Below are 26545 nucleotides of genomic sequence, written 5' to 3'. Positions count from 1 at the left end.
GCTGGAGAAGGTTCCAACAGAGCAGAGATACAGTTTGTGGGGCCTGAGGCCAAAACCAACAATTGGACAGTTACTCCTCTTCCTGTCCGAGGGGAGTCTTGGTAGTAGGCTTTGATTTATGTTTTGTTTTGTTCGGATTATTCCAGGGTGTAATCCAAATTTTACTTTTGTTTTGTAAAAGTGTGAACCCTTTTATCCCGCAAGTTTAATAAAGTTCTCTTCTTTTGTCCCATTTTAATTTTTGTTTTGTTCTTTTTCTTTCTGAACAGTTCTCTTTTTACTGGTTCTAATGACATGGCATGCACAGCGGATCTTCGACCTAGTCTAATAAATCAATCTGAATCCGACTCAATGATGCAAGAGGTCATTTGTAACAACGAATCTGAATATGACGAAGATAAAGCCTTCGAAGAGATAAACCGAGAACTGTGCCAATTTGAAGAAAAACCCAAACCTAACCTAAATGACACTGAGGCTGTTAATCTAGGAGATGCTGATAATGTCCGAGAAACCAAAATCAGCATCCATATTGAGCCGAATGTCAGGGAAGAATTGATCAAAACCCTCGTGGAATTCAAAGATGTTTTTGCTTGGTCATATGATGATATGCCGGGATTAAGCACCAATTTAGTGGTTCACAAATTGCCCACTGACCCAGCATACCCTCTGGTCAAGCAAAAACTAAGGAAATTTAAAACAGAAATGAGTGTAAAGATCAAAGAAGAGGTGATTAAGCAGTTGCAGGCGAAGGTCATTCGGGTCACTCGATATCCCGAGTGGTTAGCCAATGTGGTACCAGTTCCAAAGAAGGATGGAAAAATCAGGGTGTGCGTCGACTACCGCAATCTCAACAAAGCAAGCCCCAAGGACAATTTTCCATTACCCAACATCCATATCTTGATCGATAATTGCGCTGGGCGCGAGATCGGATCATTTGTGGATTGCTATGCGGGTTATCATCAGATCCTAATGGACGAAGAAGATGCGGAAAAGACAGCATTTATCATGCCATGTGGAACTTACTGCTATCGGGTAATACCGTTCGGACTGAAGAATGCCGGGGCAACGTACATGCGAGCGATGACTGCTGTGTTTCACGACATGATACACAAAGAAATTGAGGTGTACGTAGATGACGTGATCATAAGTCTTGGCGTCAGGAAGACCATGTAGCAGACCTAAGGAGATTCTTCCAAAGACTCCGAAGGTATGATATCAAGCTTAACCCGGCCAAATGCGCATTCGGGGTTCCATCAAGAAAGCTGTTAGGATTCATCGTCAGTCAACGGGGTATTGAGTCAGACCTATCCAAAATCGAATCCATCCGAGATTTGCCACCACCAAAGAATAAAACAGAGGTAATGCGTTTGCTGGGTAGACTCAATTACATCAGCAGGTTCATCGCTCAACTCACAGCAACTTGTGAGCCCATATTTTGGCTGCTGAAAAAAGATGCTGCGGTAAGTTGGACGGCAGAGTGTCAAGAGGCTTTCGACCAAATCAAAGGGTATCTATCTAATCCACCCGTATTGGTCCCGCCTAAGCCAGGGAAGCCCTTAATTCTTTATTTGACGGTCCTGGAATATTCATTTGGTTGTGTACTGGGGCAACATGATGACACAGGAAGGAAGGAGCAGGCCATCTACTATCTTAGCAAGATATTCACAGTATATGAAGTCAAGTAAACTCAATTCGAGAAAACATGTTGCGCCCTAACTTGGGTAGCTCAGAAGTTGAAACACTACCTGTCCTCGTATACTACTTATCTCATATCCCGTTTGGACCCATTGAAGTATATCTTTCAGAAACCTATGCCCACAGGGAGGTTGGCAAAATGGCAAATTCTGCTCACAGAGTTCGATATCGTCTATGTGACGAGGACAGCCATGAAAGCCCAGGCGCTGGCCGACCATTTGGCAGAGAATCCCGTTGATGAAAAATACGAACCCTTAAGAACGTATTTTCCCGACGAAGAGGTAATGCATACAAATGAGTTGGAGTTACTCGAGGAACCGGGTTGGAAGCTTTTCTTCGATGGAGCTGCAAACGCGAAAGGGGTTGGAATAGGAGCGGTACTCATTTCTGAAACAGGACGCCATTATCCTGTTACGGCTCAACTACGCTTCTATTGCACCAACAATATGGCCGAGTATGAAGCCTGCATTTTGGGTCTGCGATTGGCTGCAGACATGGATGTCCAAGACGTCTTGGTCTTGGGAGACTCGGACCTCTTGGTACATCAGATTCAGGGTGAATAGGAAATGCGGGATCTGAAACTCATACCATATCGACAATGTTTGCATGATCTGAGCAAGCGATTTCGATCGGTGAAGTTCAAACATATCCCAAGAGTTCATAACGAGGTTGCGGATGCATTGGCCACCTTAGCATCAATGTTGCACCACCCTGACAAAATGTATGTTGATCCTCTGTACATACAGGTCTGTGATCAGCACGCTTATTGCAACGCCGTAGAAGAGGAAGCAGATGGCGAGCCCTGGTTTCATGATATCAAGGAATACCTCAGAATGGGGATATATCCGGAACAGACCACTGGAGACCAAAAAAGAGCCCTTCGGCATTTGTCAAATGGTTTCTTCCTCAGCGGAGGAGTTTTGTACAAAAGAACCCCGGATTTGGGATTGTTGAGATGTATAGATGCCGGTCAAGCCACAACGGTTATGGCAGAGGTACATGCTGGAGTTTGCGGGCCACATATGAGCGGATATGTATTGGCAAGGAAGATCCTTAGGGCAGGGTATTATTGGCTCACCATGGAACATGACTGTATCACTTTCGTGAGGAAATGCCACCAGTGTCAGATACATGGAGATCTGATTCATTCGCCGCCAACAGAGTTACATACAATGTCAGCACCCTGGCCGTTTGTGGCATGGGGCATGGATGTCATTGGACCTATCGAGCCGGCAGCATCCAACGGTCATAGGTTCATTCTAGTAACCATTGACTACTTCACCAAATGGGTTGAGGCTAAAACCTTCAAGTCGGTAACTAAAAAGGCAGTGGTGGATTTTGTGCACTCCCATATCATCTGCAGATTTGGGATCCCAAAAGTAATCATTACGGATAACGGTGCGAATCTTAACAGCAGCCTGATGAGAGAGGTATGCCAACAATTCAAGATTACACACCGCAATTCTACCTCATATCGCCCCAAGGCGAATGGAGCGGTCAAAGCAGCCAATAAGAACATCAAAAAGATACTGCGGAAGATGGTGGAAGGATCTAGACAATGGCACGAGAGATTACCCTTTGCTTTGTTGGGTTACCGCACCACCGTCCGGACTTCCATAAGTACAACTCCTTATTTGTTGGTGTACGGAACTGAGGCCGTAGTACCAGCGGAAGTCGAAATTCCGTCCCTCCGGATTATGGCTGAAGCCGAAATTGATGATGATGAATGGGTCAAAGCTCGACTAGAACAGTTGAGCTTGATAGACGAGAAAAGATTGGCAGCAGTGTGCCATGGTCAGCTGTATCAGAAGAGAATGGCGAGGGCATATAATAAGAAGGTACGCCCCAGGAAGTTCGAAGTAGGGCAGCAGGTATTGAAGAAGATCCTCCCACACCAGGTCGAAGCAAAAGGCAAGTTCGCCCCAAATTGGCAAGGGCCTTATATCGTGACCAGAGTATTGTCCAACGGTGCGTTGTGTTTGACGGATATCGAGGGAAGATGTGTTGACAAGGCTATCAATTCGGATGCAGTCAAAAGATACTATGCGTAATTTCTTTGATTATGGCAATTATTGGTTCGCTTGTTTGTACTTAGTACTTATTGGATAATGAAATGACGGAGGCAATTCTTTCTTCTATCCAAACACTTTTACCCTTGTTTCCCCTTTTTGAGCCTTAAGTTATTCTTTCATACCCCTCTTTTGGAATCACTAACGGAAAAGATATGAAAAGAGAAAGAAGAAGAAAAGAAAATTTTTAAGAGAAAAGAAAAAAAAAAGAAGAAAAAAAAGAGAAAAAGAAGAAGAAGATAAAAATCACAAACCGTGGGAACTACGTTTGACCTGATTCCTCAAAGAGGATACGTAGGCACCTCACGGCTCGGTCATAGTGTACATAGTGTACATAGTGTGCATAGTATGCACAAGTACGCATAATAGGCACAGTGTGCGAACGCACATAGTTCAACATAGAGTAGAAATAAAATCCCCCCAGCAAGAAAACTGGGGCAGAGGTTATGTTTTAAAAAGTCCAACAAAAGGTTTGATTCCAAAATTTGTAGCGGATCACCCATCAAAGTTATTTCATTTTTTGATAAGCCTTTATTTTAGCCCCACACCAAAACCAACATCGACGTCCAAAAGACCTACCGATCAATATCCAAGAGGTGCCAAGTCAGGCAAATGAAGCCGAGAATAATACACTGATCCCCGGCGAAGAAGAGGATCATAAAACTGGAAATGAATTGATAGTCCAAAGGAATCTCCAAAGAGAGGGTCATATCAAAAGCACTCCAATTCCCCGCTGGAAGAAATGAAATGAGAGAGTCTTATCGGTGAAAACCTTCACAGGCACCATAAGGCGACGAAAGATGAGAGATATAAAACGAGAAAGTCTTATCGGTGAAAACCTTCACATGCACCATAAGGCGCCGGGAGCCGAGAGAAAAGAGAGAGTCTCATTACTGAAAACCCCTCGAAGGGCACTATGAGGCGACAAGACAGATCAACAAAAGGGTCTGCGTTCGCAAAGAAATGGACGCTCATTTATCTCCAGCAAGTAAGACCATCAGGCAAGATGATTGATACAAATAGACTGGGTCGGGAATCTATGGTGCACGTCATGATTATAAGGACCAGTCATGTCATCCAGATAAGTTTTTGGTTCAGAAAGATTTTTCTCCTTTTCTACCTTTTTCATTTTTCTTTCTAAAAAATTGGTTTTGAAAAGGATCTGTCAAAGTTTACTACCAGAGACTGAAGGGGTCCAAAAGCAAAGTACGAAAGGGATAGGACAAAAACCGAGAATAAGACAAAAGGCGTCGGTCGCAAAACCAAAGGACGAATTGCATCGAAAGAAGGGTGACGTAAAGAGAGCGGAAAATGACGAGTAAAGGACTCGTGGAAAAAGTTCCGAGAAGGACTCCCCGCAGAACGTCGATAAATCACGGACCCAAGTCCGAAGTGGTCAAACTCCACAGGAAAGGGAAATTGATCTGATACAAGATAACAGTCCCAAAGGTTATCCCCAGGCAGTAAAGTTCTATGCCTTGCAGTTTTGGGCGGAAGTAAACTCCTAAAGGGAGTGGTTTTGGGAGTAAAAGCAGACTCCCACAGCATGTACTGTAAAGAGAAAGCAGAAAAGGGGATAGATCGAAAACCAATCCCCAGCAGGCCGGACACCCCAGCAAGCAACTTTGTCCACTAACCAGTTGTGGGGGCACAGAGCAAGAAAAGGGAAAATGCGGGAATACTTTATGTTCTAGGTCGCCCACCAGTAAAATGCGGGAATACTTTATGTTCTAGGTCGCCCACCAGTAAAATGCGGGAATACTTTATGTTCTAGGTCGCCCACCAGTAAAATGCGGGAATACTTTATGTTCTAGGTCGCCCACCAGTAAAATGCGGGAATACTTTATGTTCTAGGTCGCCCACCAGTAAAATGCGGGAATACTTTATGTTCTAGGTCGCCCACCAGTAAAATGCGGGAATACTTTATGTTCTAGGTCGCCCACCAGTAAAATGCGGGAATACTTTATGTTCTAGGTCGCCCACCAGTAAAATGCGGGAATACTTTATGTTCTAGGTCGCCCACCAGTAAAATGCGGGAATACTTTATGTTCTAGGTCGCCCACCAGTAAAATGCGGGAATACTTTATGTTCTAGGTCGCCCACCAGTAAAATGCGGGAATACTTTATGTTCTAGGTCGCCCACCAGTAAAATGCGGGAATACTTTATGTTCTAGGTCGCCCACCAGTATAATGCGGGAATACTTTTTATATCGCAGATTTTGAAATCAGTAACCCCACCGGAAGGTAGAAGGTTACAACAGGAATCCCCAGCAAGGAAACAATAAAAATCCCCAGCACCGGGAAGCATAAGGTCGCAAACTCAAGTGCAGGCGTCAAAAGCAAGAAAGGACGCGTTTTGAAGGAAGCGGCTTGTGAACATTAGACCATGCCCAGCATAACAAAATCTAATGAAGAGAGCCGTACCACCAAAGGAACCATTGAAAAGCTTAATGAAGAAGGCCATGTCCCCAGCGGATCAAGCAAAATGACGAAAACTGGTACTTAGAAGAGCAAAAGGCCCGTACCATCCCTCAAGTTCACAAAATAAAAGCATCGGAGAAAAACGCAAGCTGACAAGAAAGCAAGGCGACAAGAACAAGTTGAAGATAGATGAGATCTTATGATCCGTAGTCCAGCCTAGCTTCTAGTTTTCTTTTCATCCCAATGTAACAAGGAGATCGGTAAGCGGTAACATCCTACAGCAGCATGTAAGCAGCACACAACAGCAGCAAACACTACAGCCACACGGTAGTCCCAGCTACCAAAATTTCCCGAACTACATTGACCTGATTCCTGTTCAGCCCAGGATATGTAGGAAACCTCTGAAGCAAAGGTTCGGTCAAATATTTTTCAAAACATGCTTCACGCGGAGTACTCGGACGAGCAAAAATTGCCTGCTTTATCTTTGCGCGAAAACCCTGCGTGTCTTCGGGCAAAGAGGGGCAGCTGTAAGCACGTGATTTTTGCTTCACGGGAATTACTCCAAAAGAAAAGAAAATCAAAAATATATGCATAAGTGTTTCTTGTCATTGGTTGATTTTTATTAAATGTTAATCTGTGAGTGTATAATTTTACTTTGTTTTATTTAGGAGTTTTGTGTTTAAATTAAAATAAAAAAAAAGCAAAAGAAAATGAGGATACTCGGATTGGGCCAAAAGTTAAAACAATAGGCCCAAACCATGTCCACCATCCGGTCCAAACCAGGCCTTCCCAGGCACGTCCCGAAAACGACGCCGTATAAGGCGTCTAATCTGAGCCATCCGTCCAGGCCAATCCAACGGCCCAGGATTCCTTTTCAGTAACCCATTTCCAAACCCGACCCGGTAACCAGTTCGAACCGACCCCCCAACCAAGGCCAAACGGTGTCGTTCCGTATTAAGTGAAAGATCCTGGCCATCAATCTCGATTCATCCAACGGCCAGGATCTAATTACCCGTTACATATATAAGCCTAACCCTTTACCCAGCCCCCCTATACGAACACCCCCCTTCCGTCGTCCCCAAACACGAACCCAGATCTCCTATTAGGAACCCTAGCCGCCTCATTTCCCCTCACCACTAATCCCGGCGGCATGGACGCCGGTGACCACCCCCTTAACACCCCTGATGCACCTCAACCCCCTGAATCCAAATCCATCAACAGCTTGGCTCGAATCCTCCTCCACCTTCTCGAATCTTCATTGGAAGATTCGAGACAAAACTCGATCTACACCGATCTACCCCAGATTCACACTAGATACTCCCCTAACATCCCTCGTGACCAAACCATGCTTGGTTTGGTCCGAATCCACCCACAAATCCCAAAAAACCAAATCTGGAAAAGTCAAATCCTAGAACATAAAGATTTCGTGGGGTCTGTTTGAATTTAGACAAGTTTGTAGTCTAGTAAACCCTAATCGAAGTGTTCTTGGTCGAGAACACCTCGGTTAGGATTTGTTCGACTTTAAACGAACAAATCAAGCTCGGGCCTGGGTTCAGCTATGTTTAAAGTTTTTCAGGTTTGTTCATTTGTCCCTTTTATCGTCCATTTTGTTATTCGGATTAATTTGTTAGCATGTTTAGTTGTTTGTCTAGTTCTGGGATTTTTGTTATCAGTTTGTCTCCCCATCTATACAAGACCTTTTGTTTAGTTTAATCTGTTATGTTAAGTTCATGAGGTAGTGTGTTTATTTCAATTCAGTTGGTATTCGTCAAACCAATAATGTCCGTTTGTTTTCCTGTATCGTTGCAAATTGCCAAGAGCGTTGTTACGCTTTGTTTTGTGTTGTTTTATTGGGGTGATTGCTTGTCATGTATCACAATCAATATGGTCGAGTCAATGTATGTCGTCAATTAGTTTCAGCCATTAAATGGTAACAATTTGATTCATGTTGTTTGTGTTCTGCTGTGATCGTATTTGAATTCCACTAGGAACTGAAGTGTGTTGCCTATTGATTTTGTTCAATTTGAATCAAAAAACATTTAGGGGTGCGTTATAATGGCAGTTCAGACTTTGGTCTTAAATGGATGGCATGTTTACTTGGTTCAGATTTTGGGCAGCATGTGCTTGGTCAGCTGATTAAGGAATTTAAATAATTGGACAGCATGTGCTGTCAGATTATATTCCTGCTGCCCATGCTTTACTAAATAAATAAGAGATTAGGCCACTTTAACAACCAAATAGAGAGGGGCTGTCAGGGAATCTCGTGGGAGTTTTTGTTTAGTTTAAATAGCTGAGTGGGAAAAATAGCAGGGAGGGGGGAATTCTGAGTTGTCCAACAGACTGTATAGTGCTGAGGTTAGGCTATAAAAGAGGCAGACCTTCCATTAGAAGGGAGGAGGATTTTGGAGTCTTGAGAGAAGGTTTTCTTAGAAAAACTGAAAGAAAGAAACAAAAAAAAAAAAGAAATCTCAGAACATTGTAACAAAGACTGTCTGAAAACAGCATAAGAGTTTAAGCTGGCCAAGCTGCCTTGGCCAATTGTTGTTGGTTATTTGCCGAAGTGTCTGTGATTATTAAACTGCTGGTGCTGTTACATTCAATATTCTGGGCTTCCTGCTGTTGTTCTTCTACTCTATTTCTGGGATTTGTCTGTTTGATGCTCGATCATCTGTGGGCTGCATAGTCGTTGCTGGTTGTTGTTGTTGTGTTGCTGCTAAGTTGTTGCTGCTGTTAGTTGCCTGCTGCTGATACTCTTTCTCTTCCCTTTCTTATTGTCCTAATATCCAGGTACACATTCTAAATTCACTGATGTAATGATGAGTTTGGAGCTGAATAAGGGCATAAAGAGTTTTGTAGTATAAACATCAATACAGTTACCTTTATTCTGCTGCTTGTAGTTTAGAATATTTGTGTGTTCAACATGTAGAGACTGGCTTTCAAACTATGTAATAAAACAGTTTTCAGTTCATAAGGAATTTAGGCTGGCAATCTGTGGTTGTATATAAATCAGGAAGAAGCTAGTTGGATAGTAACGATTATCGGCCAACAGTGGTTTCACATGGGGCCTGTTGAATTGAAAATGCATTAAGCACATTAACTTCACCTTAACTCATCAGTTGGTAATGCACAATTCGAATGCACTAGGCAATCTGGGTTAAAGCAAAAAGGAAAAATCGTGTAGTCAAACATGTAGTAATATCACATTAAGTTAGATAGGTTCGTTTCAAATGCCTCGTTTTCAAGTATCAAGCATGTAAGGAGTAGTTAACTGAACCTCGTCCGTATGATGAACAAGGCCGAATATGTCTAATCTCTTCGCCTAAAATAATCTGCTTCGATATCATTGTACGCTAATCTCATGTTTCAATTTTTTCCTTGAATAATAGAATAGAGAACAAAAGCAATATTTCTTTGTACAAACTCCGTTGCGATTTTCCATTTGTATCAACCGTAAACTAATAATTAATAAGCTACGTTTTTCAGCATGTAAATAAGTAAGAAAGTTTTCTTTTATTTTTAGAGGCAAACCTAATAGAAGAAATGTAGTCACTGTAGGTTTATCCTTTTAAATAAAATGAGACGAGCCTCACCAAATAAAATGCACAGATTGCAGGGCCCTCACAAAAAATGTATGCTTTAATTACTTAGAACTCGGGATCGGCCGCTTAGCAAAGTTCCACGGTCTCATCCAGAAATAATAACATGCTAATCGTTTTAGGAGCATAGTTTAATAATCTTACCTTCTTAAACTCGGGTGCGCATTTCATGCGACCCAAATCCAAATCCTAAAACATTGAATAAAAATATGTTCCGGATCGCGGGTGCATTTCATGCGACGCAATCCAAAGACATGTTTTAAATGATGTTCACATTCCTTGTAAAAAATAATGATAATAATTATGAAAGCGGTAAAAAGTTAAAAATTTACACATAAGTTCATATTTGTATAAAATCAGATAATCAAGCCAAATATAACAGTTGAGCGACCGTGCTAGAACCACGGAACTCGGGAATGCCTAACACCTTCTCCCGGGTTAACAGAATTCCTTATCCGGATTTCTGGTACACAGACTGTAATATGGAATCATTCTTTTTCTCGATTCAGGATTAAAATTGGTGACTTGGGACACCCTAAATCTCCCAAGTGGCGACTCTGAAATAAATAAACAAATCCCGTTTCGATTGTCCTTTAATTGGAAAAAACTCCCTTGCACCCTCACGGGGCGGAAAAAGGAGGTGTGACACTACTTTTCACAAGCCTTCTCCTTATTCTCCTTCAATGCACTGTCAAGAGCAATCGTTTTTTGCTGCCTAGTGGTGGGTCGTTAGGAATAGAATCTTTTGTGGTTGTCCCACAACTACTAGCATCAATAAACTAGGCTACAGACAGATTATCTAGGTCCTCCTCACTATTACCAGAATCTCCCTTCAACACTAACTTCATCTCTGGGTACACAACCTCCAAAGGGACTATAATAGGGTTAGCAAAAGAGGTACCAATCATCACTGTCTAGGGGTTGTCTAGTAGAGCTTAGAATTTCATCCCAAGTAGGAGCAGAGAACTCCTCTTGGGCAGAGGGACCAGGTCCCTCTGTAGGCTCCCATGTAGTACTGATCGGTGCCTGGTCATTTTGAGGCACCAAGTCCCCATTTCTTCGTTCTTCCCCTTGAGTCCCAACAACAACATCATTGGTCAAAGAACCTCCCACTAAACTTTTCATAGCACCAACATGTAAAGAAATTCCATCTATCTCACCTTCAGTATCCATTAATGCATTACCAGTAGAAGAGGGCGTGAGCACCTAATTTTTTATTACTTTTTAGTATGTAAATATATTTTAAGTTTAATCTACATATTTTAGCTCTTATTTCTCTTTTTATATATTTTACATAAGAAAATAGAAAACAATATAAAAAAAGAGGGTCACATTTTTAATAAAAGCTTTATCTTCATTTACAAATAAAGAAAAGGTTTTCAAAAAAAAATTAGTTTAATAAGTAAATGAGTGATTAGTATTTTATCTTGCTATTCAAGTTTAGGAGTAGTAATTTTATTTTTCATCTATTAATTAATAAATAAAATCAAATCACAAAAAAATAAGAACCAATCACAATTGGCCAGCTAGCAAAGATTCCTCCCCATCCAACTTTGTAACAGGTTTTGCAAATACACAACATACACTCTCTTTTTCTTTTATTCTTACTCTCCTCTACTCACCCCTGTCCCACTCACAAAATATTCTTTCGATTCACCATCCTCACCCATATAAAACACACACACGCAAAAGAAAAGGAGACGGACGGGGGAATTTTGGAGAGAAAACAGAGCACAAAGAAAGGGAACAAACAAAAAGAAACCAAGAACGCCCAACCCCCTTTTTGATTTTGATATTTTCTTTCTCAACTTAAAAAAAACACAAATACAGAGGAAAAACAGAGACAAAACACACTGGAAAAACTGACTGGACCTCCAAAAATGGAGGATCTCCATCTTCTTTCTCAATGAAGAAGAACGGCAGCTCCCTATGACAACCTGAAGTCAGCCTCTACCCAACCCCATCTAACCTTTAACCACTAAAAACCTAACTAAAATTTCCCCATCATCACTACCAAATCAGCAGCCTCAACACCATCCAAAGTTTTCCTCCCTTCAAAATAGCCCTAAAAATCCCCAAAATCCAGGTTGTCATAGGGAGCTGCCAAACACCTCAAAAACTCGACAAAAATCAGTCAAAATTGACGCCAAACAGTATCGAAACTAGATATTTAAAACCCATTCAGTCCCGCGAGAATTAGTCGAGTAGTCGGACTCTGTCGAGGTCTCCATCTAGTCTCTGTTCGAAGTTCGTTATCGAGCTTCGTTTCAATATTTTCTGAGTTCACAGAGGTCCGTTTCTCGATCTCTTATCACTCTTTCTTTCTCTTTGTTAGTTTGTTAAATAATGTGAAATACATTCAGCTCATTAAATGCCTCAGAATGTTGGTTGTTTATTTCTATCATATATAAAGCTATGAAAGATCCATTTCATTTTCAATTATTTTAAATAGTAAATATATCTTGGATAGTATCTTTTTTATTAATTGTTGTACTAGTTTCTTTTCTTAGCTTTCTTGTGAATATTTTCTCATTTTGATCTTTTTATTGTATCATATGCCCTTAGCTTCAATAAGACTCTGAGACAAAATAGTTTTGGAATGGGCAACGATAGTATAATAAAGAAGAGCCATAATAGGTTAGGTCATTTGGACTGTGACAGACAAAAAAGGATAATGTTAATAACTCTATAATACTTATTATCCATAATGAATAGTCACTTTTAAATATCGTAGTTTGCTTTAGGGACGTATTAATAAATCAATTATCATGATTATGTACATGTTTGAGTGACGTAGTTATGATTTTTCTAAATTAAAGACAAAGCATGCATTTGCGCGACTTTGGCCAAACCATCTTAATAATAATAAAGTGTTATTAATTGTGTACACGTACGCGTGATATGATTCTGGATACACTAAACAAAAAGAGTACATGTACGCGTAACTCGTTCCAAGATGATTCCATAATAACGAATAATCAAGCAATTAAAAGCGGTAGAAGGTAAAACGCACATAGGTTCATAAACACGTAATAATCCGTTAATTAAGCTAGGTATATGATTGTAAAGAGACCATGCTAAAACTACGGAATCAAGGAGTTCCTTACACCTTCTTCCGGGTTAATAAAATTCCTTACCCGGTCTTCTGGTTTTGTGGACTTTAAAACAGAGTCAAATTTCCTCTGTATGGGATTTAAAATAAATCGGTGACTTGGGACACCATATAATTATCCCAAGTGGCGACTCTGAATCTAATAAATAATTCTATTTTGATTAATGTCACTTTAATTGGAAAAACTCTCTATTCCTCGGGGAAAAAAGATATGACAGCTCTGGCGACTCTGCTGGGGAACGAACCCAGAATCTCTGGTTCAGGGTTCAAAATTCGAGCTTGTAATGTGATATATACTTGACTTTCTTTATTATTGATATTACTGTGTTTGTGGGACTAATGTGCTAATTGCTGCTCATTTACCGCTTTATTATTATTTGAACTGTATAAACTGCCCTCTTACGCCTCCCTTCTGAATCTTCTAAAATATGGTGCACACATATGCATGGCCTACTTTTTTGTTAGAGGTCGTACCAAATATAACGAGGCTGGATCAGCAACTAGGTTGGGTAGACTTTCGTGTTCCCGGTTCATTGCCCCCGCCTCGGCTCAAGCTGTCCGCTTGGGTAAGCCATGTCTAGAACACACCCCTAGGTTTAAACCTAAAATAACATAGCCTCATGTTGGATCCCTAGTAGGAACGTCTGTTTGCATCACGTGCATTTGACTTTGGGGACTCAATATAGGGGTTGGGTCCGTCTAGGACAGGTTTACCCAAAACAAAAGCCCATTCTGATGCTTCTTACGTGCTATTTATGCATTTATTTGCTTCGGCTTGCTTGTTTATTGGCTAAGGAATAAAATCAAGAGAAAAACCAAGAGTGAGGTAGGAGAGAAAATTTGCCAGGTTCTGAAAACCCCAATATTTGAAAAATATCCCGAAACTCTGTCAAAATTTTTGAAAAGAAAAAAAATGAAAAATGAATTTCTAAAAAAAGAGTCATTTCAAAATGAGTCAATATCGTGATTTTCCGATTATGTCAAAACTGACCGAACTACGCAAGTCTGATTCTCACCGGATGTGAGATACGTAGGCAAACCTCATCGGCTCTGGCCCACAATTTTCAAAAAAAAATCCAAAAGTATTTTCCTTTACTTCCTTCTTTAGAAAATTCTTTTTTGAGACTCCAATTTTTTTTTAAAAATCTAAAAAAAAAAATTCTTTTAATTTCTTCTCAAAATCCAAAAATATTATTCTTCTTCAGAAGTTTTTCTTTCGAAAATTAAAAAGAAAAGTAAAGATACAAAAATACTTTCTTTTTTCTTTAGAATTCTTTCTTTCATAAATTCAAAATAAAAGTTCGAAAATCAAAAAAAAATTCTTTCTTCTTTCGAAATTCCAAACGAAAAAAAACCGTAATTCAAAAAAAATATTTTCTTTCTTCTTTAGAAGTCTTTATTTTCAAAAATTCTAAAAAAAACAAACAAATTGAAATCCAAAAATATTTTCTTTCTTCTTTATAAGTCTTTCTCTCGGAAATTAAAAATAATAAAAAAAGAAAAATTCAAAATCCAAAAAAAGAGTTAGTTTATTTATTTTATTCCTGATCTTCCCAAACTACGCAAAGATCTGATTCATGTTTTCACATGATATGTAGGCAACCCACATCAGGTTCGATCGACTAAAAAAAGGAAAAAAACCTTGATAATAATTGACTGAGTCCATTCTAACGTGTCTCTTGTTTTGAATTGTAAAGAAAGTTTGAGGTGGCCGGTTTGTGGTAAGTTGGAAACACAAGATCTAAGGGGAAAATTCCATTGACAACTGACATCGAAGCTGTTATGGGTGCTTAAGATACTCAAGGTCAGAGGGTTCAACAAGAGTCTACTGTGGTTGAGGAAAATAGAGTACTAAAGCAGCAAATGACTGAAATGTGTCAAGCATGGGCCAATGGCCAAGGACCGCCTTTTTCTATTCATGGTTTCCCAGAGTTCACACCCATCTCGACTACTACCACTCAGGTCTCATTGTCTGATCAATCCTATCCACCTAGGTTCAGTATTTATCCCAACTGTACGGTCACAGTTGGAACTTTTGTTGCGCGCTTCCAAAGTGTGCCATCGACAACCAATAAGAAAACCACTATTGTTATGCCCGTCTTCACTATCCCACAGTCGACGGTGGTGCAGAGGAAAACTCAAGAGTCACAATTTGCTACCCAGCAAGAACAGTACCACTCTCCTGAGTAACACTCGTACCTATTTGATCTTCTTGCAAAGATTGAGAAACCTGCTCGAAAGATGGAACAGGAAGAAATAACCCAAAGAATGAAAAACTTAGAACAACTGTTGAAAAACATGCAAGGGTTGGCAGGTCAAAAGAGTATTGCCTTCAAAGATCTATGTATGTTCCACGATGTTCGTTTGCCACTTGGTTTCAAGATTCCCAAATTTGAAAAGTATGATGGACATGGATATCCCATAGCCCACCTGAAAAGGTATTGCAATCAACTAAGAGGTGCGGGAGGAAAGGAAGAATTACTAATGGCCTATTTTGGGGAAAGCCTTATGGGAGTAGCCTCCGAATAGTTTATGGATGAAGACACATCTTTCTGGCATGTCTGGGATGACATGGCCCAGGCCTTTGTTAAACAGTTCCAATACAACATCGACATCGCCCCAGATAGCAATTTCCTTTTAAACTTGAAGAAGAAACTAACTGAAAGTTTCAGGGAATATGCCATTAAATAGAGAGAGCAAGCGGCTAGAGTTAAGCCACCTATCGATGACCACGAGCTAATCACTGTCATTCAGGAACAAGAGCTAGATTATTTTCAAAACATGATGTCCGCAGTTGGCAAATCCTTCTCGGAAGCAATCAAAATTGGGGAAATAGTTGAGGCTAGGTAAAGGGTTAGGCTTATATATGTAACAGGTAATTAGATTCTGGCCGTTGGATGAATCGAGATTGATGGCCAGGATCTTTCACTTAATACGGAACGACACCGTTTGGCCTTGGTTGGGGGGTCGGTTCGAACTGGTTACCGGGTCGGGTTTGGAAATGGGTTACTGAAAAGGAATCCTGGGCCGTTGGATTGGCCTGGACGGATGGCTCAGATTAGACGCCTTATACGGCGTCGTTTTCGGGACGTGCCTGGGCAGGCCTGGTTTGGACCGGATGGTGGACATGGTTTGGGCCTATTGTTTTAACTTTTGGCCCAATCCGAGTATCCTCATTTTCTTTTGCTTTTTTTTTTATTTTAATTTAAACACAAAACTCCTAAATAAAACAAAGTAAAATTATACACTCACAGATTAACATTTAATAAAAATCAACCAATGACAAGAAACACTTATGCATATATTTTTGATTTTCTTTTCTTTTGGAGTAATTCCCGTGAAGCAAAAATCACGTGCTTACAGCTGCCCCTCTTTGCCCGAAGACACGCAGGGTTTTCGCGCAAAGATAAAGCAGGCAATTTTTGCTCGTCCGAGTACTCCGCGTCCTCTTTTCAAAAAATCATCTAAGAAAGTAGTCTCTGTGAAACAAAAGAAGGTTCTATCTGCAAAGGTTGCTGAAGTTGGTTGTGAGCAAGAGGTTGAGAAGAAGAACTCTATTGAGAAAAAGAAGCCTCTCAGAAAGAGGCCAAGTAACAATGAGGAACCTAGTTCCAGCAATACCTAGGGAGAAGATCTTGCCCGTATGAAAGCTGAAAAGAGCAGTGTCCCCTAAAAGAGCAGCTAATCAACGATCAAAGTGCTATTGATGCTTGCATGGACAGCCTCCTCAAAGCCATTGCTTTCTAGTCCTTCCCCTCTCCATCCAGTATCCCCTATATTACCTCTTTGCCAGCTCATGTTTAATCCTACTGTGTCTTTTTGTTGTCCTTTCCTTTCGAATGTGGTACTCTAGTTTTGTTTGACTTGTGTATGTTGGTAATTATGGTACTGATACAATGTTTCTTCTTTTTGTAACTTAATGAGCATCGTCATCTATTAACGTATGTTATACTCTTGTGTTCTATTTTTAGCAATGTTGTGTGCACACAAGTGACATGCATTAACTTTGTTGGACTTCTTTTTGCATTTACTTGTCTAATTTTTTTTCAATAATGCCAAAAGGGGAAAGTTACATAGGTGTCAACAAGGGGAGGAACAGAATTGAATTGATATGATGTATTGTGCATGAAAGATAGGCCTACTTCTCAGGGGGAACATTATTGTTAACATGTCGATTATAGGTCTGATCCGTACGGGAAATATGTAAGGAATCTGGTTCTCAGGGGGAATATCAATTTTGGGTTTGTCATCATCAAAAAGGAAAAAATTAATAAGTTATGCTATTTCGTATCTTGATGATTTGCCAAACATTTCTCGAGGAACCAGATAGGGACTAGATATGATCAGTACATGTAAGGAATCTGGTTCTAAAGGGGAATATCAATTTTGGGTTTGTCATTATTCAAAAGGGAGAAATTGATAAGTTATGCTATTTCGTGTTTTAATGAATTGCCAAACGTTCTCGAGAAACCAGATAGGTATCAGTTCCCTTGGTCGTCGCACAATGAAAATTGAAAGGGATAAAAAAGGTTCTCGGGGGAATATGGTTGATTCATAGGGGAAACAATGTGGAGATCTTGTTCTCAGGGGGAATATCAATTCTAAGTTTGTCACCATCAGAAAAGAATAAGTTATGCATCTTTTGTTTTGATAATTTGACAAACTCCATGAGAGAACCAGATAAGGAACATGATACTATTAGTTCCCTTGCGTTCAGAATAACTAGTCAGATATTTGGTTCAATTCTCAATGAAATCAGATAAGGGAACAGTAGAGGAAACATATAGGGATTAGTTCCCCTGGTTGCCATGCAGTCAACTCGGCAGTTGTAAAAGCTACTGCACTGTACCGTCTGGCAATAGTACAGCAGCACATCTGTTGCTTGCTAAGGCCAAACTAAGGACACTTTATTGCATCATCCTTGATAACCTCACACATACATATTACCAATATGAGGCAAGGGATTTTATTTTATAACACTTGCAAAACCTAAAATTGATTTTTCTCTCTCAAGTGTTAGCTACCACCTCTTTCAAGAACAAAGCTGCTACAACCCCAAGGACCAGATCCAGAGATTGAAGATATCTTAAGTCCTTAGGTTTGTTGAGTCTGTTTGTCACGACCCAAATTCTAATCCATCGTGATGGCGCCTATCATGGTACTAGGCAAGCCGACATTTCCAAAATACTTCCAACATTTAACAGATAATAAATTAAGAATTTTTGAATATCCAGAGTTTTCATAACAAAAAACAGGGTAACAACCCAAACACAAGTGCGGAAACATAACTCTCAAATCAGGGTGTCACTGAGCTCATGAGAATCTATACAACCAGTCTAGAAAGAAATGTCTATGAGAGTCTGTATCAAAGTACAAATAAAGAAATATAAGGAAGAAGAAACAAGGACTGCGGACGTCGGGCAGCTATCACGTAAATCTCCGTAGATCAACCGTGCACGATATCAACGCCCATCGTGTTCGAAAATACCTGGATCTGCACACGAAGTACATGGTGTAGTGTGAGTATAACCAACTCAGTAAGTAACAATAATAAATAAGGAACTCAAAGATAATAACGAGCTACATAGTTATAGTTCATTTTCAACAATCTCAACAAGAAAGTAGACATGCTTTCAAATCCGGCAATTTAAGTCAAATCAGTTTATACATTGTCAAGTTCAAGTAAAAATTGGATATAAAATCTCTCAGGAGTTTCAAACAGTGACATATAGAAGCTAAGTACAACAACAATGAAAGCAAGTACAGTCTCTCAGGGCAACAGTCACTCAATCTTTCTCAATAGCTCAATCACTCGGCTCTTAGCTCTCAACACTCACACTCAATAGGTACCTGCACTCACTGGGGGTGTACAGACTCTGTAGGGGCTCCTACAGCCCAAGCGCTATAATCTGCACGGACAACTCACGTGATATAATATCATATCAGGATCTACACAGACAACTCACGTGCTATAGTATCATATCAGGATCCGCACGTGCAACTCAAGTGATACAGTATAAATATCTGGATCCACGAACAACTCACGTGTTATGGTATCAATATCTCACTATCAGGCCCTCAGCCTCACTCAGTCATCAACCTCTCTAGTCTCACGGGCTCTCAGTAATCATGGAAATTAGCCCAAAATAGAAATGATATAACGTATCAACAAGGAATAGCAGAGACTGAGGTAAAATATGCATATAAGACTACAACTGAGTACAAATAGCAATTAGCAAGTAATTCAACAGGTATCACGGCCTATGTGGGCCCCTATAATACCAACACATAACCTAAACATGATTTCTAACATGATTTACGGTCAAATTTCTATAACACACGGAGATCATATAGCTAACAACAAGTTTATTCAACTTTTCAGTCTCACGGAATGGACCAAGTCACAATTCTCACGGTGCACGTCCACACGCCCGTCACCTAGCATGTGTGTCACCTCCAAAACAATCACATAACGCATAAATTTGGGGTTTCATACCCTCAGAACCATATTTAAAACTGTTACTTACCTCAATCTGAGCCAAGACTCTACTCCAATACTTCTTTTGCCTCGCAAGTCGGCCTCCAAAAATCCCGAATCTAGCCACAAACTGTACATTACAATCAATACGGGCTAAAGGAATCAATTCCACAAGAAAAATACAAAATTATAACAAAAATCCGAAATCGGCTAAAACCTGGTCCCCGGGCACACATCTTGAAATCCGACAAAAGTCACAAAATCCGAAAGCCCATTCACTCCCAAGTCTAACCATACCAAATTTACCAAAATCCGACACCAAATGGTCATTCAAATCCCCAAAATTCACTCCCCAAATCCCTCGCCTCAAACCCCCAAATTTCACCTCAAGAACGCACCAAGTAGATAGAAAATTAGTGGGGAAACATAATTATTGAAGAAAAATAAACACAAAGAGCTTACCTCAAGAATCCCTCTTGAAAATTCGCTCAAAACCTCCAAAATCCGAGCTCAAAATGATAGAGATGGTGAAAAATCTCACCCTCGTATTTATAATTTCTGCCCAGGCTTTCCGCACATGTGGCAACTTAGCCGCTTCTGCGGTCTCGCAGGTGCGCCTCAGAGCCCGCTTCTGCGGCTAATTCTGCTCCTGCGTCCAAATTTCCGCTCCTGCGGACTCGCTTCTGCGAGACAAATCTTCGTTTCTGCATAGTCAAGCTACAAGGCCAAATCCTCTTCTGCGGTCCTTCTGTCGCATCTGCGGTCACACAGGGGCGGGAAAACAATCGTACCTGCAACCTTCTGCTGCCTCACTTCCTTGGCCGCTTTTGCGGCTTACTTCCCTCTTCTGCGAGCTCGCACCTGCTGTTCCCACTCCACATAGGCGATTACACCAGCATTGGAAAATGTTCAGCAAGCTTACAACTTCAAAACTTGATCCGTTAATCACCCAAAATCAACCCGAGGCCCCCGGGACCTCGACCAAATATACCATCATGTCTTAAAACATCATACGAACTTAGCCGAATCTTCAAATCACCTCAAACAACATCAAAAATACGAATTACACACGGATTCAAGCCTAATGAACTTTGAAATTTCCAAATTCAATAAACGACGTCGAAACCCATCAAAGCACGTCCGATTGACCTCAAATTTTGCACACAAGTCATAAATGATACCACGAACGTACTCCAACTTCTGGAAATCCAATCTGACCCTGATATCAAAAAGTCCACTCTCAGTCAAACTTTCCAAAATTCAACTTCCGTAATTTCAAGCATAATTCTACTACGGACCTCCAAATCACAATCCGGACATGCTCCTGAGCCCGAAATCACCTAACGGAGCTAATAGAACCATCAAAATTTAAATCCGAGATCGTTTACACATAAGTCAACATCCGGTCAACTTTTCCAACTTAAACTTTCAATTAAGAGACTAAGTGTCTCAATTCGCTTTGAAATCTTTCCGAACCGAACCAACCAACCCGTTAAGTCATATAATAGCTGTAGAGCACAAAAAGGGCAGAAAATGGGGGAACGGGGCTACAACTCTCGAAACGACCCGCCGGGTCGTTACATTGTTATTTTGTTCTTTATTTGTAATCTTACACTACTTTCAAGAAGTGTTTTTGTAGGACAAATTTAAACCACTGTTTGGTTTAGTTTCTTGACTAGAGTTAGTCAAGGTTTGTTGCTTTGTAATAGAGTTATTGCAAAGGGCTTACTATATAGTTATTGTAGGGGGTGAGTGATTAAAAGTTTAATTCCTAGATTGCAATAGATTGTAATCTGAAGTTTGTTTGGTTTAATGGAGTTGAAATCCTACTAGGGTAGGCCGTAGTTTTTAATCCCTTGAGCAAAGAAGTTTTCCACGTAAATATCGCGTGTTCTTTATTTACTGCCGATTTACCGTGGGAACAGATAGAGAACTTGGTTCCCTATATTGTTTAGTTTTACGGTCTGTTGCTTACTGTGAGAACTGATAGGGAATATGGTTCTCTATACAGTTTGGTGTACTCTTAGTTTACATCAAATATGAAAATGCCAAACAATATTGCTTGATTTATTACCACCATAGCAACTGTATATATTTATACAATGTAGGAATAACAAATCATATGCACCCAGGGATGCACAGCTCTTGGAAGATTTCTATAACTTCAGTCAGTATTCTGAATGTGTTTGGAACACTGTCCTGCTGGTGCATACTAGTACTGATGATGATTAGATGCAGTTATAGCATGGTATATTACTCTTTCACCGCCCAATTTAAACCAAGGAACTCTGTTTTCCTTCTTCTGAGAATCTCATAAGCGCTTCAAATAGAATGGAATCGTTTGTGGCTGCAAACCACTGGGCTTGAGCATTCCCTTGTTTTAGCTGGATGGTCATAGATACAACCAGGCCTGTAACTTTAGCAGTGGCCTCCTCTTCTTTTGGGGGCATTTCCAGTTATCCATTTTCATTTTCTAGCAATTATACTCACTGTACAATTAGGAGTGGTTTATTCAAGAAAAAAGAGTTTACAGAAAAGGCCATTCCAGTGGAGCCGTATCTCAAACTGAAGAAGGATGAGTGGAAGTTGTTGAAAGATGCTAGGAAGTTTTTGTTTTTCTAAATTCACTATCCAAACACATTATATGGAAATATCTCCTCTGGATCCTAATACTTAACGTCTCCACAAATCTTGACCTCTCTCTAAACAAACTAAATAGTGCTAAGGTTTCATGAATCCGATTTATGTCACCGATAAGTCCCATTTATATTAAGTTGCCGACCAAGGTTTAGACAGATGGTACACTCCAAATTCTTCTCTGCTCATTGAAGCTTCCAATTACAGCGGACTGCTTTTCATCCCCAAGTCGTTTTGCAAAAAGATTGTAATAAGCTGATGGATCCAGATTTTCCAATACTTTTACTGCTTTTCCATACTCCTTGTCCATAATTATTTCACCATCTTCAGATTCAGCTCCTGTAGCACTGACTTTCAACTTCTTGACTTCAAAGGTTGATTTTAGTGCAGAGAGATCTCCAGCTACTACTGCTCCAAGGATCTCACCAACAAACATATCCTGAAACATTATGACTGTTATTAAGCAGAAAAACATCAAGAAGCAGAATATGGTAAACTACACGGTGCAGACAATTATTACAACGATATACCTCTGATATGAATATACCAAAACAAACTGCTGGAATATACAACAAAAAACCAGGTGACAGGGAAACTACAATGGGAATGAGAATTATATACCACATGCTGGTAGACGTTGTGTAACTTCTGCAAGCGATATAACCTTGACATCAAGCGCCTCACAAATAATGCTTCAGGTGTCCTTGTCGTGTAGAGTCTTCCAAGAATTGATGGAATGCACTGACTTTTCGTTGTATGCCAAGTGGAATGAGAATGATACTATGTACAGAACTCAAAACTGTCTTTGCAGCCAAAGGGTCAAGAAACATATTCATTTCCGCAAATATATTAGAAGGAACATTAATGACATTTCCCTTCTCCGTGTTATCATGATTGATGTGTCCCCCGACAATTAATATATCCTGCATCAAAATTCAGAAGATAATACCTTTCGCATTAATCAAAATGTCTTTGATGGATATCTCAAGTACTCAAACCATAAACAAAAACACGGTCATTAATATGACAAGGATTTACGTAGAGATCAACCACAAATGAACTAAGCTAAAGGATAACTTAATATGTTCAAATGAAAATTGAGAGAGTTGACTGACAGAGGAAGTTTTACTTATGGGAGGACTAAACTTACCGAGGCCTAGAGAAGTGTCCGCTCCAAAATTCTCAAAATCGGCTCAGAATGTGTATACTACGATTAGATCCTAACTGAAGAATATTGTCTGAATTCTTTCCTAAATGACCACAATAATAAAGGAACCACTTGCCTGTATACCCTTGCTTGTTTTCTTGCCTTCCAAAACGATCTTTACTATATTAGTCAATGAGCCACTGGCTAAAATAGAAATTTTCGATCCTGGATCGAGTGATTTCACCACTGACTCCAATACTTCCGATGCTAGAGGTTGTCTGAGTTCAGGATGATCAGTATCTCGGGGAGCTCCAAATTTTGCAGAATTTTCTGCTGTGTATCTGAAATTATTTAGATCAAGCTGATATATCAGCAAATTTGTACAGTGCACAAAAGAACATGTGGAAGTAAGTTGCTAAGATGAATAACATGAAATGCCATTGCTTGGCAAAGTTTACATTTTTCTACATGGATTTACTATAGGCAGATTCAGACTAGAGAATGTACCTCCTAGGACTTCGAGGTAAAGAACGAGCAAAACCATACAGAGTGTCTGAGTCGAGATATCCACCACTACCTTGTGGGATGACCTTGTTGTATCTGCAGTCTCCAACGGCAAAGAAAACAGTATCAGACTGGTTCAGTGCGAATCCATCTCCAAGGCCCACAAGAATGTCATCACGGCCCATCATATGAAGCAAATCATATACAGAATCAATTGTTGCAGCATTTGCCCATCCAGTCTGACTCACAATTATAGCCTGAATGAAAGAAGATATTGCACATCGAAAGGCATTACTTCATAACATTATGATAATATTAAACTCACATTAGGTTCCACTCTGTTTCTGCAATAGGTTGCTAACAATTCATCAGTTTTATCCCAAGGATGAACAGAATTGAGGGAATGTAGTTTTGGATAAAAAGTTACACATAAAGTGACACTTAGTGATTGAAGAAACTTACTGTAACTACAACTGATGTCTGATCAAGAACTAAATTCTTAACATTTTTGGTTGAGGATCTCATTGACAATAGAAGACAAGCTTAAAAACGGATGGAACAGAACTTATGGAAGGCCATTTACTTTGAGATTGATATCTTCTACAGGTAATTTGAGTAGATAAAAGAGAGCTAGAAAGTCTCCAGCGCTCATATCCATATCAAACACAAGATTCTTCCCAAAATGCTTTCCCCTGTAGTCCGGTTTGTAAAATACTTCTCTGTAATAAGGAAATTGTGTTGTAAAATTGAATCTTCCGGCGTGTTCTGCTTGGTTTAAGACCTGCAACCACAAGAAATATAGCATTAGTTTCTAGGTCTGCTTAATATGTTAAAACTATAATGCAAAAATCACAAGCAAACATCAACTCAGTCTGACTGACAAAGAGGCATGTAGAAGCCTAAATCACAGGTAAACAAAGATTTGACCGAAATTATATTAGACTGAGAAATTAGTTTTATAACTTACATCCAGAAAGCTGACATAGAACTCTCTACCTAAAACACTGCTAGCATTTCGATTAGGTTTTACTCTTACAGCAACAAGAACAGGCACTCCTGGTCCAATAACTTCTTTTGTATAACCGTCCTGATAATTAGCATCAACTTAGAACAAGTATGAAATACAGAAAGGTGTAAGAAAAGAATACTGATGCAAGAACATAAAGGAAAAGAAGAAACACCATTATCTCATATCTCATACTAGTTAATACAAAACAAAATTATCGTACTTTTTTGGTAAGAGAAGAAAAATATTTGACATAATTTACGATGACATATTATATCACTGAAGGACAAGAAGGACGAAACTTTTTCGCAGCTACAACAAATTATCTGTTACTAAGATGAGAAAAGGAAATCATACTTCAGATAGAGTCAATCAATCACCTGGCACCTGCCCCTCCCATTCTTTACTATGAAAAAAGGATCACGAAGTCTAGTCTGAACATGGCCGCTGTGAACTCCATTTCTTTCTAAGTTGAACCTTGGAGTTTTACTACCATCAAAAAATGGATTTGACCCATCAGATATACCATATGGTTTATTTGAAGTAACCACAGTAACATTGATATACTCCATTTCAGCAAATTCATTTTCTCCTTGGTGGTTATGTCGTTTACGCATGATTGAAGCAGCTATACCGGACATAAATGAGTCCCACATAAAAAAACTCTGCGCATAGAACATTCTCCTCAGTAATCAAACTAATGTATTTAGTACCAACAAAGAATTTTAAGTTCTGTATTCCTGGACCGTTACCCTGTAAAATTGGTCATTAAACCATGTATCATGAACCATTTTCAGGGACTTGAAACAGTATTGTGCTTCATAGGTATGCTGATTCTTCTCAAAGGTCTCGAAAAAGTTTTGATTTACAAGAATGGTGTTTGTAGCATCCAATGGGACAATGGTAATTGGAATACCCGAATGAATAACCTGCAAGATAACATAATGGTGACAGCTCCTGATCACTAAGATTAGCAAGAGATATGGCCACAAATATAAGAACAAAGGAGTGCAAAACTAAATACATATGGATAAATTTAATACCTGATATGCAGCAAAAGGATCCATATATATATTGAATTCTGCATAAGGATTGCTGGTGTAATCTGTAAACAAATTGCCATGGTTACCACATTGCTGAGGTTGGCAAGAGGAACTGGCATTGTCTGGACAGCAACCAGTAGGATTCTTTGACCTTATTCCACCCCCCATAATGTAAATGTGCTCAATATTTTTCTTTAAACGCGGATAACTTAAAAGAAACAAAGCAAAATTAGTATGTGATCCGACAAGAAAGACTACTGTGGGGCCAGCTGAAACTGTTTCAATCATTACTTGCTGAGTTGTTGGCTGTCGAAGAGGTGAATACATTCTCTTGCCCTGTTTACAAGTTCCATAAGATCAGCAGTTTGATAGATATAAAAAAGACAGCATTACAAGTTATCCTGCAGTCCACAAAATAGGATTTTATTTGCGTTCAAGCAACAATGCAAAATAGTACCTGTGGAAGGAAGCTCCGCCGAAACCCATAGTTTGAGTCAATGTCCAGACGTCCTCCGAGACCCACAGGAATAGCTTGTCTATATCTACAACATCCAGCTGTACCATTTCCCTGCAGAAAACAGTGAGATGTTAGAAGCACATTCCAAAAAAAGGTAAATAATTTGGAGATGCATTGTTAAACAGATTGTTTACATCACTATAAATTATTTTTAACTTTAAAGAAAAAAGTCGAGAACAGAAAACTTTTCTTCACCTGATCAATCATAGGGAGATATCCACCAACATTTGGCAGAATGGTACCATTGGGAAGTACTCCTCCTTCTCCTCCCACACCAACAGCAATGTCGTCACGCCCCATCATGTAAAGCATGTCATACA

The 26545-nt window shown here is 39.8% G+C and overlaps 1 pseudogene; it reads right to left on the bottom strand.

Annotated features, from left to right (window-relative positions):
* Positions 1-21411: 21411 nt before the first annotated feature.
* Positions 21412-26032, bottom strand: LOC107814546 (nucleoside hydrolase 3-like; annotated as a pseudogene).
* Between the last annotated feature and the right edge of the window lie 513 nt (positions 26033-26545).

The sequence above is a fragment of the Nicotiana tabacum genome, chromosome 7, assembly GCF_000715075.1.
Source record: "Nicotiana tabacum cultivar K326 chromosome 7, ASM71507v2, whole genome shotgun sequence".
Classification (NCBI taxonomy): domain Eukaryota; kingdom Viridiplantae; phylum Streptophyta; class Magnoliopsida; order Solanales; family Solanaceae; genus Nicotiana; species Nicotiana tabacum.
This window is presented reverse-complemented; position numbering and strand designations above follow the sequence as displayed.